Source organism: Balaenoptera ricei, chromosome 4, assembly GCF_028023285.1.
Source record: "Balaenoptera ricei isolate mBalRic1 chromosome 4, mBalRic1.hap2, whole genome shotgun sequence".
NCBI lineage: Eukaryota > Metazoa > Chordata > Mammalia > Artiodactyla > Balaenopteridae > Balaenoptera > Balaenoptera ricei.
In genome coordinates, this window is record NC_082642.1 from 32,617,208 (window position 1) to 32,636,342 (window position 19,135).

Here is a 19,135-nt window from a genome sequence, read left to right on the forward strand (position 1 = left end):
ATTCACGTTTAAGGTAATTATTGATATGTATGTTCCTATGACCATTTTCTTAATTGGTTTGGGTTTGTTTTTGTAGGTCCTTTTCTTCTCTTGTGTTTCCCACTTAGAGAAGTTCCTTTAGCATTTGTTGTAGAGCTGGTTTGATGGTGGTGAATTCTCTTAGCTTTTGCTTGTCTGTAAAGCTTTTGATTTCTCCATCAAATCTAAATGAGATCCTTGCTGGGTAGAGTAATCTTGGTTGTAGGTTCTTCCCTTTCATCACTTTAAGTATATCATGCCACTCCCTTCTGGCTTGTAGAGTTTCTGCTGAGAAATCAGCTATTAACCTTATGGGAGTTCCCTTGTATGTTATTTGTCATTTTTCCCTTGCTGCTTTCAATAATTTTTCTTTGTCTTTAATTTTTGCCAATTTGATTACTATGTGTCTCAGCGTGTTTCTCCTTGGGTTTATCCTGTATGGGACTCTCTGCACTTCCTGGACTTGGGTGGCTATTTCCTTTCCCATGTTAGGGAAGTTTTTGACTATAATCTCCTCAAATATTTTCTCTAGTCCTTTCTCTCTCTCTTCTCCTTCTGGGACCCCTGTAATGCGAATGTTGTTGCATTTAATGTTGTCCCAGAGGTCTCTTAGTCTGTCTTCATTTCTTTTCATTCTTTTTTCTTTATTCTGTTCCACAGCAGTGAATTCCACCATTCTGTCTTCCACGTCACTTATCCGTTCTTCTGCCTCAGTTACTCTGCTATTGATTTCTTCTAGTGTAGTTTTCATTTCAGTTATTGTATTGGTCATCTCTGTTTGTTTGTTCTTTAATTCTTCTAGGTCTTTGTTAATCATTTCTTGCATCTTCTGGATCTTTGCCTCCATTCTTATTCCGAGGTCCTGGATCATCTTCACTATCATTATTCTGAATTCTTTTTCTGGCAGGTTGCCTATCTCCACTTCATTTAGTTCTTTTTCTAGGGTTTTTTCTTGTTCCTTCATCTGGTATATAGCCCTCTGCCTTTTCATCTTGTCTATCTTTCTGTGAATGTGGTTTTTGTTCCACAGGCTGCAGGATTGTAGTTTTTCTTGCTTCTGCTGTCTGCCCTCTGGTGGTTGAGGCTATCTAAGAGGTTTGATGGGAGGTTCTGGTGGTGGGTAGAGCTGACTGTTGCTTTGGCGGTCAGAGCTCAGTAAAACTTTAATCCACTTGACTGCTGATGGGTGGGGCTGGGTTCCCTCCCTACTGGTTGTTTTGCCTGAGGCAACCCAACACTGGAGCCTACGTGGGCTCTTTGGTGGGGCTAATGACAGACTCTGGGAGGGCTCACACCAAGGAGTACTTCCCAGAACTTCTGCTGCCAGTGTCCTTGTCCCCATGGTGAAACAGAGCCACCCCCCACCTCTGCAGGAGACCTTCAAACACTAGCAGGTAGGTGTGGTTCAGTCTCCCCCAGGGTCACTGCTCCTTCCCCTGGGTCCCGATGCCCACACTAGTTTGTGTGCGCCCTCCATGAGTGGGGTCTCTGCTTCCCCCAGTCCTGTCGAAGTCCTGCAATCAATTCCCACTAGGCTTCAAAGTATGATTCTCTATGAATTCCTCCTCCCGTTGCCGGACCCCCAGATTGGGAAGCCTGACGTGGAGCTCAGAACCTTCACTCCAGTGGGTGGACTTCTGTGGTATAAGTGTTCGCCAGTCTGTGAGTCACCCACCCACCAGTTATGGGATTTGATTTTACTCTGATTGTGCCCCTCCTACCATCTCATTGTGGCTTCTCCTTTGTCTTTGGATGTGGGGTGTCTTTTTTGGTGAGTTCCAGTGTCTTCCTGTCGATGACTGTCCAGCAGCTAGTTGTGATTCTGGTGTTCTCACAAGAGGGAGTGAGAGCACGTCCTTCTACTCCACCATCTTGGTTTCTCTCTCTCAGATTCTCCTTATTCTTGAAATATCATCTTTGACCTCTTCTACAAAGTCTTCTTATCTCTTCTTATACCTGTCACCATGACTCTGGGTTAGATTTCCCTTCTGCACTACTTAAGTGGTGTTCCTTGCCCATTCTTTAACCCTGTATCATAACTGTCTATTTCTCTCCTCCCACGCACATACTATAAATACACTATGAGCTCTGGGAGGATATGAACTGGATAATATATATGTTTCTCTAGTTCCTCCAACTATTACAGTATCTGACCCATAGTAGGCAGTAAACTATTGTTTACCTACTTCTGTAGTTCAGAAAAACAAAATATGAAATGTAGCTCATTGAGTTGAATAGCCTTGTTTCCAAGGGCAAGCCTGCATGACTTTCTTTGAATGGCCTCACAGGAAACTTTTTATTTTTAAACGGTATAAACCACCTTGGAATTACTAATCCTTGGCAAGTCAGTACCATTAAGCCAACAGCAGGTAGCTTGGGAAATTGCACAAGCTTTGGCACCCTGCCCAGCCCCTTGCAAATAGAACAAGAACTTGTTAAGACCCTTCAAATGGTGCACTTGAGTGAGTGTGGGATGAGGGCAGCAATTCTAAAAGCTAGGTGTTAGGTTGCCATCTCTCTCTGGATGAAACCCTAGGAGGGAGATCTATGGACATGCAGAGAAGCAAGGAGATGCAATAGCCTTGACTCGGCCGGACATACTGACCACCAGAAAATTTAAACTCTTTTCTGTCAATCAACTAATAAGAACTATTTAAAGGCAGGCCTAATATAAACCTGATACCATGATCTGGGTGATGAAAAGTGTACTGAAAAACTTGAAGGCATTCTCCCTGTATTTGAGAAGCTTATACAGTAATTGGGGAGATTTGCCTACGTGTGAAAAACTCTTAGCAGACAGTAATAAGAGCAGTGGCAGCCCTGCTCCAAGCTGTGTAGTACGATACCAGGACTGCGGGAAAGACATCTATGCTGTATTTTGAAACAGATGTAGAACTGGTCCATATTAGTTATGGAATGTGAAGGTGTGATCAGAGGAGAAAAGTTGATAGGAAAGTGGGAGAGACTATGAGGTCTGAACGTCTGGAATGAGGATGGACTTACCAAGGTGGCAACAAGAAATAAGCTATGCTTGTGGTTATTCACTGGAGGGAAGTAAAGTTGGCCACCCCTAAATGTGTTCCTTTGGCATGCAGAAGAAACAGAAGACTCAGGAAGTTATTTTTTTCACCTCTCCCTTAACTGTCTAAAAGAATTAAGATAGAGAGCCTATTCCAGGAAGGAGAACTATCACCAGAGAGATCTATAGTATAATATGAACTAGGTGTGTAGACAGGGAGGAACCTAACAAAGTCTGTTTGTTAAAATTTCTCTGTGTCCTATTGTTTCTACATGTCCCAGCAAACATTTGTTTACCAAACATCTGCTCTTTTTTCATCTTCCTGTGAATTACATTCCTTCTCTTTGAAGTCCCAGACCCCTGCCCTCCTTTCTTTAGTCCAGAATGAAATATATACATCATTTTGCCTGTCTTTGGACTCTTCCATGTTTATACAGAGTCCCTGTATGTATATATATAATTACATTTGATTTTCTCCTGCTAATCTTTCTTATGTCATTTTAACTATTCAACCAGTTAAAGGAACCAAGAAGGGAAAAGGAAAATTTCAGCCTTCCTGATATCACCCATTCATAATTCTGTCTAAGCCTAGCTTTCCAAGCAAAATGAGATTTATTGCTAGAGTGCAATGTTTGAAGAACCCTAACATGAATAAGGTCATTGGATAAAGATCATAATCGTAGAAGTGGAATTCAGCATAAAGACACTGGATTGCTGGTGTCTGGTGTACAGTAACTGTTCTGTAAGTTTATGTTGAATGTTTGAAAGTGAGCGTGACTGGAAGTTGACTACTATAGGAAAGAAGTAAAGTAAAGAAGACTATGAGTCACTTGTGCTGAATCAGATATTGGCCTGGACAAAACAGGTGGTCTCACTAAGACAAATGAAAGATGTTAAGTCTGATTCTTAAAATTACTGGTACTTCATTTCTATAGAAAATATTAGAAGATTTAAAACATATTTATTGACATTATCTCATTTAAAACTTAGAACAACCCTTTAAGGAGGCAGAAGTTGCAAAGAGCTACTTCCTGTTTTTCCTGTCTCACAATACTTTTAAAGCTGATCTTATGTATGATAGTATAATTAAGAATGAAATTCGATAGTAATACTTATTCCAGTTTATAAATAAAGAAACTGAAGCTCAAAGAGGTTAAGTCACTTTAAAAGTCACTTTGCAGCACTATTTACAATAGCCAGGACATGGAAGCAACCTAAGTGTCCATTGATAGATGAATGGATAAAGAAGATGTGGCACATATATACAATGGACTATTACTCAGCCATAAAAAGAAACGAAATTGAGTTATTTGTAGTGAGGTGGATGGACTTAAGAGTCTGTCATACAGAGTGAAGTAAGTCAGAAAGAGAAAAATACTGTATGCAAACACATATATATGGAATCTAAAAAAAAAAAAATAAAAGGTTCTGATGAACCTAGGGGCAGGACAGGAATAAAGACGCAGAGGTAGAGAATGGACTTGAGGATACAGGGAAGGGGAAGGGGAAGCTGGGACGAAATGAGAGAATAGCATTGACATATATACACTACCAAATGTAAAATAGATAGCTAGTGGGAAGCAGCTGCATCGCAGGGAGATCAGTTCGGTGCTTTGTGACCACCTAGAAGGGTGGGATAGGGAGGGTGGAAGGGAGACATAAGAGAGGGGATATGGGGATATATGTATACGTATAGCTGATTCACTTTGTTATACAGCAGAAACTAACACACCATTGTAAAGCAATTATACTCCAATAACAATGTTTAAAAAAAAAAGATCACACAGCTAGTGAATGATCAAGCAGAAATGAAAAAAACAAAAAAGGAAATACAAAGGGAAATGAGGAGTAAACATACTTTGAATAGTAGATTTAATAAAAATATTTTTGTTTATTTTATTTAATGTTTGTAACAAGTCCTCAGAAGTGTTTTCCAATCACCAGTAGACTCTTGTTTGTCAAATGGTGCTTGTTGGTCTTTTTCTGACTAGATCTCTTTCCAAGCCCTCTGGATGTTTCATGAGAGCATAATAGTCTAAGGACAGTTGTAGCAATAAAAGAACTTCTTCTATTTATCGGGCATACTTATGCTAAAGAATTATTTATTCTTTATCTGAATTTCAAAGGTAACTGGCTGTCCTGTATTTAATTTGTTAAAGCTGGCAAGTTAACACAGGGGTGACCTCAATGGATCATATTAATGCCTTGGCTTTAGCAAGCCCACCAGGAGGTTGAATGCTCAGGAGCAGGTGCATGAAGGGTTTGTATTGAAATGATGCTGACCTGTTTTTGACTAGGGATTGCAAAAGAAAAACTACTGCTAAGGAGTACTGCCATCCTTAGTAGAGGCTGGAGAACTGGGTGAGTCTTTGTCCATAATGATAAAAAGTCACGTTTTGATTGGACAGTTAAGACCAGCCACTAAAGCACTGCTTCTTGGGACTGGGAACTGTTAAATTACTAAGTTAATGGAAGGAGAGAGTTGTGGGCTTTGCTTTGTGTATCAGTTTGATTTAACAGGATGTTATAACAAAAACTGCAACAATAACTCAGTGGCTTATGGGATGTAGAAATTTATTCTCTCTCACCTAATGCTCTTCTGAGTGTATTGAAGGCTAGTAGTGGGGAGCAGAGGCGAGTGGTTCCCTTACATAGTCATTTAACAACTGAGACTGACAGTGGCTCTACCATATTTAGTAGATGGCTTCTAAGGTCACTTCATTCTTTATTCCAGCCAGAAAAACAGAAAAGCAAAGAGCATGAAAAAGCTAATATACACAATTTTATTGGACAGAGTATAAAATTTGCACACAACTCTTCTGTTTGCAAGAGCTTAGCTACGTGACCACACTAGTTGCAAAGGGACCTCAGAATGTCATCCAGCTACAATTCTATTACTCTGGAGAAAGGGGCATGTGAATTTTGGTGAACAGCTGTATTTTGCATTATACCCTATAGGTGCATTACAGGGCTTTTAGATTGAGGGAACAAGAGCGAAGAAAAGCAAGGGGCTATGTTAAATATTAGAGGCAATGACATACTTTAAGGGTGTCTCACATTCCTTTGGGTGTAATTTTGACTCTATGCAAATGACCTTTTACTCACCTAGCTCAGATCCTAATATCAACATAATATGCAAATTTTCTACCTGAAAAATAAATATATATGCTATTTCTCCACAGTCATTTATTAATAGCTTTGCTGTTGCATATTTTGAATGCATTTCAAATGCCGTGTATGACAAAACACCAAGCCAGTTCTTCCCAAGTGGTGAGGTCTTCTAATAAGCAAAGGTAATAATTTACATGGTCATTAAAGTTACCCCATAAAAGAAAAGTAGGGGGAAGAATAGTGAACAGCTATGGAGGGTGATATTTGATCAGATCAGCCCGTGTCTTGGACATCTTTATTAAGATATTACAAATGAATTCTTATCATCAAGAGATGTATTTTCATGACAGGTTGAAAATCTGAACTTGCAGAAAAAGTGAAAAGTCTGATAACAATTGAAATATACAGAAGGCATGGCCAATAGCAATCTAGAAGCAAGTTGAGGGTCAGCTGTGTTTGAATCTCCCTAATAGCAAAGGATGCATTCCTGCTTCTATTTAAATATGTTCAGAAGAGCATCAGTACTGCTGGACATTCAAATGCTAAAACAGCAAATAGCGTTAGCTTGGGTAATAGAAATCATCAAAACCACTCAAAGTCTAGTAACATGCTAGTGACAGCCAAATACCACATTTGCATTACTCAGTTGTTTAAGTGATGCCTCAAAAAACAACTTCTCAGAATAAAACCGTAGGTTTACAGTTTGTGGCAGTGTTCAGTCCTGAGTAACATGAATTTTGTAGGACCTTCTTACGCTAGCCCCAATAAAGACACGTGGTTTGCCGATATTGCTAGAAAAATAGCAGTAAAACAATCTCAGTATAATAAAAGATTAATTTGAGGACAAGACCTTTCCTGAGTACATGAGATCACTTTTAACAAATAGATGTGTTTTTGTAAAATTTTATTCATTTTTACACCAAAACCCACTACCCTATAAGTAGAAAACAAGTAGAAATAAGTAATTAAAATAAGTTGAAAATATAATAAGTAGAAAAACATAGGGTTCGTGGGTTTTGAGAGTTAATGTTTTGTTCTCTCTGGAATATCACTAAGAAACTCTGGAGACTATGTTTTCATTATATAAACAGAAACAGGAGCAGTTTCTTCCCTCCCCTCCAGAAATACCATACAATAAGTGTAAAGGATAAACTTTGTAAGAACGTAAAAAAGCATTCAGTGTGAAATACGAACAAATAAAATAACTGGAGGCTCATTTCTTTTAAGGCTCCAGCTCTATTTGGTAGCCCTGTTGACACTGTATATTTCCAAACCATAGTTAAACCCCTGAAGCACATCTTCTGTCCTGACTCTGACTATATAACCAGCTGCATCCTGGAATTAACTGGCTCTGGAATTCCTCCTGCCCCATTCCAATACTGCTCTGTCTTGTTGAGTTCCAGTGTGATTATTTAGTGTTAGTTCTGCTTGCCTTGTGATTTCCTTTCTTGGCTTTGGTGATCCAGTTACCACGATGAATTCTTGCACTTTAAAGGCCTCGTGATAGTGACTTGACTTGTCATTATATTACCGAACTCAGGTTCTGTTGCTCACCGCTCAAAAGCCAATAATTTGAGAGGCAAGTGGCAATAGAAGGGAAAGATGCTTTCATCAGAATAGCCGGCCACCTGGGGCAAAGGTGGACTCGTGTCCTGAGACCAACTCTGAGCGTTCTGCTGAGCCAGGATAATGTTTAAAGGGAAAAAGGGAGAATGATCTCAGTGAATCATCAAGTCAGGATGTTGGGTTCTGTATCATTCTCCATTGGGTGCAAACTAGATGACTCTTTCTTCAGATGTTATCTTGCCTATGTGATCCACCTGCAGAATTGCTAAGGGGGCTGCTGAGGATAGAGAGCTAGTCATTCTTTAACTGCTTAATTCTTCGTTCTTCTTTTTATCTAGGAAAAGAATCAACAGCTTAGGCAAGGCATGGTGGGCATTCAGGAGAGCATAGGTCAGGAGTTAGGTTAGATTGCCTAGTGATCTCTTTTCTATAATTAGGTTCTTTTATGGTTAGAGGGGAAGAGAAATGGGCAAACAGGAAAGGGGCAAAAGAGCTGCTTTCAGCTGGGCTACACTCTGTACTCAAACAGCCCTGAGGGAGAATTAATAAAACAGACACCATTTTACTTTCCAGCTTTCCCTTTGATTTCAGTGACCTGGAATATGACACGACAAGAGCAAAGAATTACTCGGTGCCGTAACTTTGGCATTTTTGCCTGGGCCTACTCATACATTACTGAAAGCAGATGGGTGTGGCTTGATAGTATTGATCTTTTTGTGATTTTACTCTTCACAATGACTAAAAATAGACGGAATTATAGAAACCACAAGTGGAAAAGCAATTCCGGCATAACACAAATGTAATTTCTATTGATGGCATTCCTAAAAATAACTATGAAATCATCATGTGCTTAAGTGAGAATCTATTTTTCTCATCATCAGGCATGGTTCCATTATTTCAAATACTTCAAATTTGATATTTAAAATTCAAATATTTCAAATAAAAATCCATTTAGTCTTTTTTAGTGTAACTTCATATTTGTGACTACTCAACTTATGCTTTAAAAGTCAAATATATTAGTCATATTTTGAATGCTATTGAGAGTCCTTAAAATATAGCTTGAACACATCTGTTTCTGACTCTACTGGAAAAGCTAGGATCTAACAGATAGGCAAGTCATTGGAGCAAAATATACAGACCAGAAACAGATCTGCACATATATGATCTCCTGATTTATGACAAAAATGTCACTGAAATGCTTTGGAAATTATAATGTTTTCTAAAATGGTGCTGGGTCAGTTGAATATATTTTCCACCGGGAAAATATGAATCTTGACTCCTGTATCACACCACATACAAAATCAATTGCAGATGGATTGTAGACAAAATGTGAAAGTTAAAAAATAACATTCCTAGAAGACATCAAGTGGAATATCTTAATTACCTTGGCAAAGGCACCGATTACTTAAACAGAACACAATTCATAATCAGGACATATAATAACAATTCCTACAGATCAGTAAAAGAAAAGGGAGGGAAACATATTTCAGTAGACAAAAGTCCTGTACCAAAACTTCATGAAAGAGGATACCCAATGTGCAGTTAGTATGTGCTCGATATCATGAGGAAAATGAAAATAATTTCACCACCACTAGAATGGCAAAAAAAAGACAAATTATTACCAAGGTAGCAGGAAGATACGGAGCAACCTGAAATTTCATACACTGTATGTAAAAATGTAAGTTAGTACAGTCTCTCTGTTAAACTTTTTGCCACCGTACTAAAGTAAAATACACAATTACTTTATGACTCAGAAATTTGACTCATAGAATCAACAGACACACCTATACTTGTACAAGGAAAGATATAAGTATTGTGTGCATGCATATATATTTATGTATTTATGTATGTATGCATGTATGTATGTATTTCTAAGAGCATTAACTGTAATAGCCTAAATTAGAAACAACCCAAATCAAATTTTCAGCAACAATAAAATTAAGAAATGAATTTCTTTATAGTTATACAACAATAAAAAACAGTAAACAAGTAAACATGGTACCATGGTACCAAACTGATGAAAATCACATATGCAATGTCTAGTGAAAGAATTTATATACAAGAGTACCTACTATGTGATTCCTTTTATACAGAGTTCCCAACTAATTAAGCAAAACTATTCTATGATAATTGGGACAACAGTGACTTTGGGAGGGATTAATGACTGGATGGGATCATGGAAGTCTTCTAGGGTTCTGGTTCTAGTTATATCTCTATCCATGTTGATGGCAAAGATGGTCAACTTTGGGAAAATTCATCAAGCCATCCATTTAACACCAGTGTATTTTACAGTACATATGTAATTCTTGAAATAAGACATTTTTAAATATGTTGAACAATTGAACATATGGCAACCTATAGTCAAAATGCTGTATTTTTTATGACTCTAAAAATTACCTAAATTTCAAAATAGTTAATATATGTAATTAAGCCCTATCACATAGCAAGAATTTAATAAATTTACCTGTTATCATTTTTATTATTATTATTTTATTGTCATTTTAATGCCATTATAGTATTTGTGCCATAATTATGTATCTATAAAGTAACAATAAAAATAATAGTATGAATACATCAGGCAATGGCAGTAGCACTACTGGTAGGAATAACAGGAGAGACAACTAATACCTGCTCAGTGGTCATAGGAATGTCTGTCAGGATGGACAAGGGTTTTCTGTGGTAACAAGCAAGCTCAAACTCTCGAAGGTTTGTGCCTCCCTCATAATAAATGCTTGTTGTGAATCAGCTGTGAGCTCTGAGACCTGTAGTCACTTGGAATCCCAGGCTGATAGAGGCCGCATCTTGTCACGTGCTTCCGTGATCATCAAGGCAGGGAGAAGAAAATGTGAAGAATTGCATACAAGCTCTCAAAACTTTGCCCAGAGGTCGAAAGCCAGAAAGATTTGGCAAATAACACTAAAGACTATCACAAATACTAAGGATATTCTTTTCCTCAAATATGAAAATGAATATGAAAGTCCTAAGTAAAATGTGAAATGTTATGCAACTATAAAAGCTCTCATTATTTAATCTAAAATTTTTCTCTCTAATGAGGATATATGTGTTGGATTTCACACTGGGGCAAGCACTAATTGTATTAACATTTTTTTTTTAACGTGTTTATTGGAGTATAATTCCTTTACAATGGTGTGTTAGTTTCTGCTGTATAACAAAGTGACTCAGCTATACATATACACATATCCCCATATCTCCTCCCTCTTGCGTCTCCCTCCCACCCTTCCTATCCCACCCCTCTAGGTGGTCACAAAACACGGAGCCAATCTACCTGTGCTATGCTGCTGCTTCCCACTAGCTATTTTACATTTGGTAGTGTATATATGTCCATGCCACTCTCTCACTTTGTCCCAGCTTACCCTTCCCCCTCCCCGTATCCTCAAGTCCATTCTCTATGTCTGCGTCTTTATTCCTGTCCTGCCCCTAGGTTCATCAGAAACTTTTCTTTTTTCTTTTTAGATTCCATATATATGTGTGTTAGCATACGATATTTGTTTTTCTCTTTCTGACTTACTTTGTATGATAGTGTCTAGGTCCATCTACCTCACTACAAATAACTCAATTTCATTTCTTTTTATAGCTGAGTAATATTGCATTGTATACATGTGCCACATATTCTTTATCCATTCATCTGATGATGGACACTTAGGTTGCTTCCATGTCTTGGCTATTGTAAATAGAGCTGAAATGAACATTGTGGTACATGACTCTTTTTGAATTATGGTTTTCTCAGGGTATATGCCCAGTAGTGGGATTGCTGGGTCATACGGTAGTTCTATTTTTAGTTTTTTAAGGAACCTCCATACTGTTCTCCATAGTGGCTATATCAGTTTACATTCCCACCAACAGCGCAAGAGGGTTCCCTTTTCTCCACACCCTCTCCAGCATTTATTGTCTCTAGATTTTTTGATGATGGCCATTCTGACTGGTGTGAGGTGATATCTCATTGTAGTTTTGATTTGCATTTCTCTAATGATTAGTGATGTTAAGCATCCTTTCATGTGTTTGTTGGCAATCTGTATATCTTCTTTGGAGAAATGTCTATTTAGGTTTTCTGTCCATTTTTGGATTGGGTTGTTTGTTTATTTGATATTGAGCTGCATGAGCTGCTTGTATATTTTGTAGATACATCGTTTGTCAGTTGCTTCATTTGCAAATATTTTCTCCCATTCTAAAGGTTGTCTTTTCATCTTGTTTATGGTTTCCTTTGCTGTGCAAAAGCTTTTAAGTTTCATTAGGTCCCATTTGTTTATTTTTGTTTTTATTTCCATTTCTCTAGGAGGTGGGTAAAAAGATCTTGCTGTGATTTATGTCATAGAGTGTTCTGCCTATGTTTTCCTCTAAGAGTTTTAGAGTGTCTGACCTTACATTTAGGTCTTTAATCCATTTTGCATTTATTTTTGTGTATGGTGTTAGGGAGTGTTCTAATTTCATTCTTTTTCATGGAGCTGTCCAGTTTTCCCAGCACCACTTATTGAAGAGGTTGTCTTTTTGCCATTGTATATTCTTGCCTCCTTTATCAAAAATAAGGTGACCATATGTGTGTGGGTTTATTGCTGGGCTTTCTATCCTGTTCCATTGATCTATATTTCTGTTTTTGTGCCAGTACCATACTGTCTTGATTACTGTAGCTTTGTAGTGTAGTCTGAAGTCCAGGAGCCTGATTCCTCCAGCTCCATTTTTCTTTCTCAAGATTGCTTTGGCTATTCATGGTCTTTTGTGTTCCCATACAAATTGTGAAATTTTTTGTTCTAGTTCTGTGAAAAATGCCATTGGTAGCTTGATAGGGATTGCATTGAATCTGTAGATTGCTTTGGGTAGTATAGTCATTTTCACTATGTTGATCCTTCCAATCCAAGAACATGGTGTATCTCTCCATCTGTTTGTGTCATCTTTAATTTCTTTCATCAGTGTCTTATAATTTTCTGCATACAGGTCTTTTGTCTCCTTAGGTAATTTTATTCCTAGGTATTTTATTGTTTTTGTTGCAATGGTAAACGGGAGTGTTTTCTTAAATTCTCTTTCAGATTTTTCATCATTAGTGTATAGGAATGCAAGAGATTTCTGTGCATTAATTTTGTATCCTGCTACTTTACCAAATTCGTTGATTAGCTCTAGTAGTTTTCTGGTAGCATCTTTAGGATTCTCTGTGTATAGGATCATGTAATCGGCAAATAGTGACAGCTTTACTTCTTTTCCAATTTGGATTTCTTTTATTTCTTTTTCTTCTCTGATTGCTGTGGCTAAAATTTCCAAAACTATGTTGAATAATAGTGGTGCAAGTGGACAACCTTGTCTTGCTCCTGATCTTAGTGAAAATGGTTTCAGTTTTTGACCATTGAGAATGATGTTGTCTGTGTGTTTGTCATATATGGCCTTTATTATGTTGAGGTAAGTTCCCTCTATGCCTACTTTCTGGAGGGTTTTTATCATAAATGGGTGTTGAATTTTGTTGAAAGATTTTTCTGCATCTATTGAGATGATCATATGGTTTTTCTCCTTAAATTTGTTAATATGGTGTATCACATTGATTGACTTGTGTATATTGAAGAATCCTTGCATTCCTGGGATAAACCCCACATGATCATGGTGTATGATCCTTTTAATGTGCTGTTGGATTCTGTTTGCTAGTATTTTGTTGAGGATTTTTGCATCTATGTTCATCAGTGATATTGGCCTGTACTTTCCTTTCTTTGTGACATCTTTGTCTGGTTTTGGTATCAGGGTGATGGTGACTTCATAGAATGAGTTTGGGAGTGTTCCTACCTCTGCTATATTTTGGATGAGTTTGAGAAGGATAGGTGTTAGCTCTTCTCTAAATGTTTGATAGAATTCACCTGTGAAGCCATCTGGTCCTGAGTTTTTGTTTGTTGGAAAATTTTTAATCACAGTCTCAATTTCAATGCTTGTGATTGATCTGTTTATATTTTCTATTTCTTCCTGGTTCCGTCTCAGAAGGTTGTGCTTTTCTAAGAATTTGTCCATTTCTACCAGGTTGTCCAGTTTATTGTCATATAGTTGCTTGTAGTAATCTCTCATGATCCTTTGTATTTCTGCAGTGTCAGTTGTTACTTCTCCGTTTTCATTTCTTATCCTATTGATTTGAGTCTTCCCCCTTTTTTTCTTGATGAGTCTGGCTAATGGTTTATCAATTTTGTTTATCTTCTCAAACAACCAGCTTTTGGTTTTATGGATCTTTACTATTGTTTCTTTCATTTCTTTTTCATTTATTTCTGATCTGATCTTTATGATTTCTTTCCCTCTGATAACTTTGGGGTTTTTTTGTTTTTCTTTCTATGATTGGTTTAGCTGTAAGGTTAGATTGTTTATTTGAGATATTTCTTGTTTCTTGAGGTAGGATTGTATTGCTATAAACTTCCCTCTTAGAACTGCTTTTGCTGCATCCCATAGGTTTTGGGTCATCGTGTTTTCATTGTCATTTGTTTCTAGGTATTTTTTGATTTCCCCTTTGATTTCTTCAGTGATCACTTCGTTATTAAGTAGTGTATTGTGTAGCCTCCATGAGTTTGTATTTTTTACAGATCTTTTCCTGTAATTGATATCTAGTCTCATAGCGTTGTGGTCGGAGAAGATACTTGATACGATTTCAATTTTCTTAAATTTACCAAGGCTTGATTTGTGACCCAAGATATGATCTATCCTGGAGAATGTTCCATGAGAACTTGAGAAAAATGTGTATTCTGTTGTTTTGGGGTGGAATGTCCTATAAATATCAATTAAGTCCATCTTGTTTAATGTATCATTTAAAGCTTGTGTTTCCTTATTTATTTTCATTTTGGATGATCTGTCCATTGGTGAAAGTGGGGTGTTAAAGTCCCCTACTATGATTGTGTTGCTGTCAATTTCCCCTTTTATGGCTGTTAGTATTTGCCTTATGTATTGAGGTGCTCCTATGTTGGGTGCATAAATATTTACAATTGTTATACCTTCCTCTTGGATCGATCCCTTGATCATTATATAGTGTCCTTCTTTGTCTCTTGTAATAGTCTTTATTTTAAAGTCTATTTTGTCTGATATGAGAATTGCTACTCCAGCTTTCTTTTGATTTCCATTTGCATAGAATATCTTTTTCCATCCCCTCTGTTTCAGTCTGTATGTGTTCCTAGGTCTGAAGTGGGTCTCTTGTAGACAGCATATATACGGTCTTGTTATTGGATCCATTCAGCCAGTCTATGTCTTTTGGTTGGAGCATTTAATCCATTTACATTTAAGGTAATTATTGATATGTATGTTGCTATTACCATTTTCATAATTTTTTGGGGTTTGTTATTGTAGGTGTTTTCCTTCTCTTGTGTTTCCTGCCTAGAGAAGTTCCTTTAGCATTTGTTTTAAAGCTGGTTTGGTGGTGCTGAATTCTCTTAGCTCTTGCTTGTCTGCAAAGGTTTTAATTTCTCTGTCAAATCTGAATGAGATCCTTGCTGGGTAGAGTAATCTTGGTTGTAGGTTTTTCCCTTTCATCCCTTTAAATATGTCCTGCCACTCCCTTCTGGCTTGCAGAGTTTCTACTGAAAGATCAGCTGTATAACCTTAGGGGGATTCCCTTGTATGTTTTTTGTTGTTTTTCCATTGCTGCTTTTAATATTTTTTCTTTGTATTTAATTTTTGATAGTTTGATTAATATGTGCTCTGGCGTGTTTCTCCTTGGATTTATCCTGTATGGAACTCTCTGCACTTCCTGGACTTGATTGACTCTTTCCTTTCCCATATTAGGGAAGTTTTCAACTATAGTCTCTTCAAATATTTTCTCAGTCCCTTTCTTTTTCTCTACTTCTTCTGGGACCCCTATAATTAGAATGTTGTTGTGTTTAATGTTGTCTGAGAGCTTTCTGAGACTGTCCTCAATTCTTTTCATTCTTTTTCCTTTATTCTGCTCTGCAGTAGCTCCACTATTTTATCTTCCAAGTCACTTATCCATTCTTCTGCCTCAGTTATTCTGCTATTGATTCCTTCTAGATAATTTTTAATTTCATTTATTGTGTTGTTCATCATTGTTTATTTACTCTTTAGTTCTTCTAGTTCCTTGTTAAATGTTTCTTTTATTTTCTTCATTCTATTTCCAAGATTTTGGATAATCTTTACTGTCATTACTCTGAATTCTTTTTCAGGTAGACTGCCTATTTCTTCTTCATTTGTTTGGTCTGGTAAGTTTTTACCTTTCTCCTTCATCAGCTGTGTGTTTATCTTCTCATTTTTCTTAACTTACTGTGTTTGGGGTCTCCTTTTTGCAGGCTGTGGGCTTGTAGTTCCCCTTGTTTTTGGTGTCTGCCCCCCGAGGCTAAGGTTGGTTCAGTGGGTTGTGTAGGCTCCCTGTTGGAGGGGACTAGTGCCTGTGTTCTGGTGCATGAGGCTGGATCTTGTCTTTCTGGTGGGCAGAACCACGTCTGGTGGTGTGTTTTGGGGTGTCTGTGACCTTATTATGATTTTAGGCAGCCTCTCTGCTAATGGGTGGGGTTGTGTTCCTGTCTTGCTAGTTGTTTGGCATAGGTTGTCCAGCACTGTAGCTTGCCGTTCATTGAGTGGAGCTGGGTCTTAGCGTTGAGATGGAGATCTCTGGGAGAGCTTTCACTATTTGATATTATGTGGAGCCAGGAGGTCTCTGGTGGACTAATGTCCTGAACTCGGATCTCCCACCTCAGAGGCACAGACCTGACACCAGCTGGAGCACCAAGACCCTTTCAGCCGCACGGCCAGGTACGTGGGAGTTTCTTGCTTTTTGGGAAGTCTGAAGTCTTCTGCCAATGTTCAATAGCTGTTCTGTAGGAGTTGTTCCACATGTACTTGTATTTCTGATGTATTTGTGAGGAGGAAGGTGATCTCTATGTCTTACTCCTCCGTCATCTTGAAGGTCTCTCATTAGCACATCTTTTGTTGTCTATCTTAGTCTTCATTAATTCTAAGTTTTGTTACTTGGATAACTAATATTTACTTCATATGAAATTAATAGACTTTAATTATTAGTTTTTTAAATTTCATGACTGAATATTATAGATGTTATAGTCCTTATGTTTTCTATTGGAGTTAAATTTGGAAATTTTACCACTCAAAAACTATAACTATAAACAGGATAAGTATGCCAAAAGACTTTCTATAATTAAGTAGTGTATACATAAATCATGGTTCTTCAGTAGTTTATGTTGAATCATTAAATTATTTTTACTAAAAATGATCAAGTTATTCCAAAATTCAATATCTAATTTAGAGTTACATAGCACCTGAAAGTGGATAATTTATATGGAGCCGAAACTGGTAGTTTCTACACATACCAGTGTACGTGTTATGTGGAAGTTTTTTGAGAAGGTAACGTTATACAATAAAATGAAAGCAATGTACAAAGTCAGTATAATAAAATAGTTATAGAGAATAAGTGGGAGTTTTCATAGAGATCTGCTGGGAATGTGTGCTGTGTCCTTTGACCTGCCAGCACATTCACAGATGGGACTTCAAATAATAAAAATGGGAGTCCATGGTCCCCATCAGAGGCATGCTTCTTTTGGATGTCTTGCCCATCTTTGAGTGCCAAGAACCCTGCACAGGGCAAAGAGCACAACAGGTCCTCAACTGACACATTTTCATAGTACTTAAGGATGTTGCAAAGCTGAAAGGTATAGCTATGCTTTAGATCTTCCAATAAAAAATAGAAGCAATCAACTGGGAGCAATCTGTACAAAAAGCCAACATTTGGGAATTTAACTTGGCAAAAGTTTACTTTAACTAATAGTAACACAAGAGTTTTTTGTTTTTTTGTTTTTTTGTTTTTAAGATTTCCCAGCAGTTTACTAAGGCTGCATTACTAAAAGAAAAAACAATTCTAAATATATTACTAGAAACATTATACTATCACCCAATTGGCAAAAATTTTTAAGTGTGACAATGTCGAGTGTTGGTGAGACTGTGGAATAATGAGAACTCTGCAAACACTGCTGAGTATTTGCTACTGTCTTCCCACTGGACAGGCTACATCTGGGGATTAACTTTTGTCTTTCCTGGTAGAGAAGAGAGCAGGGACACTTTTGAAAATTTATGTCCTGATTTTAGGCAAATAGGAAGAGGGCAGGGAGCTTTTCTGGCTTCTGCTCCTTCCCAGTTGCCTTCAGCTCAAAATAATTCTTATTCCAAAGTGACATATTTGAGGATGGCATAGTCTGCTACCGTTTCAGTACCTTACTTCCAAAAGGACAGTAGTCAACTACGTGAATGGTTTTCTTTTCTTTTCTTTATTGTGTTAAAAACCTGAAAATTTCTTTTCAAAATAAAAATTGATGGGGCAACTCACTATGTAAAACAAACAAAAATTCAGCCTGAAAAGAGGAAAGAGAGGGGGGTAGGGAGTAAGGAAGAAAGGAAAGAAGGAAGGAAGGAAAGAAGGAAGGAAGGAAGGAAGGAAGGAAGGAAGGAAGGGAAGGAAGAAAGAGAGAGAAAGAAGGGAGGAAGGAAGGAAGAGGCAAAAGCCCAAACCCTATCTTCCATGAGACTTTGCTGTGAAAACCACCAAACAAGAGAAAAGCATCGGGACTGAGAAGAGGAAACCATATCAGCAAGAGACAGTTGAAAGAAATGGAGATCTACAGCCTGGGGCACGGAAAGACCGTGGTGCCTGATTTCGAATATTTATAAGAAGGGCTTTTGGGTTGGAAGGTAGAACATACTCTGTGTTGCTGCTAATGACAAAACTAGAACAAAGGAGAGGGAGTTAGAAGGAGGAAGAAACCTATTTGAGAAAAGTAAGAAGGACGCGTCAAACTAAGGCAGCGCTCGCAAAAGGCAGAGGGCTCACCATTGCCAGAATCATTCAAGGCCTGGTTGACCGCATCCTTATGAAGCATGACATGGATGGGGTTCTTCCATTCAAAGAGACGTTAGGATGGAAGGACTTCTTTTCTGGGCTGTTCCATCTGATGTTGACGTTGAGGGTCAAAACTGATGTAAGAGTCCACCATGACTCTGGTACAAAACAGAAATCAATGGTGGTATCGACCACGCCCAACCCACCTGGTTACATTCTTTCATCCTTACCTTTTCTTCTTCAGGCAATTGCTCTTAACTGCTGCTTCTCCCTCTGTCTGTTGCCCTTTCTTTTCCATAAACTTCTCATTTAAGGTAAGCAGGAGGGACAAATGCTGACAAGATGAGCAAGGATCAAGTGGTATGAAAATCTCATCCACTAATCCTGGCAATCAATTACAGCCATTCTCAGGATTTTGAGTCCCTCAAGCCTCTTCATTAATCAACCCCCAGTTATTCATTCTTCCCACACGTGCAACTCAAATTTGCTGTGGCATCATACTGTGTTCAGAGGAGTGTCTCACAAGCAATGGAAAAAGACTGGGTATCTTTAGAATATTAGTCGGCAGCTGGTTTAGTTAAATCTCTCTCCACCCGTGCTGT

At 37.8% G+C, this 19,135-nt stretch overlaps 1 protein-coding gene across 1 annotated transcript in view; it reads left to right on the top strand.

Moving 5' to 3' along the window:
• Window positions 1-19,135, top strand: part of KCNH8 (potassium voltage-gated channel subfamily H member 8) — a 403,459-nt gene that overhangs the window by 250,317 nt on the left and 134,007 nt on the right. The gene's annotated exons all lie outside the window — the stretch shown is intronic.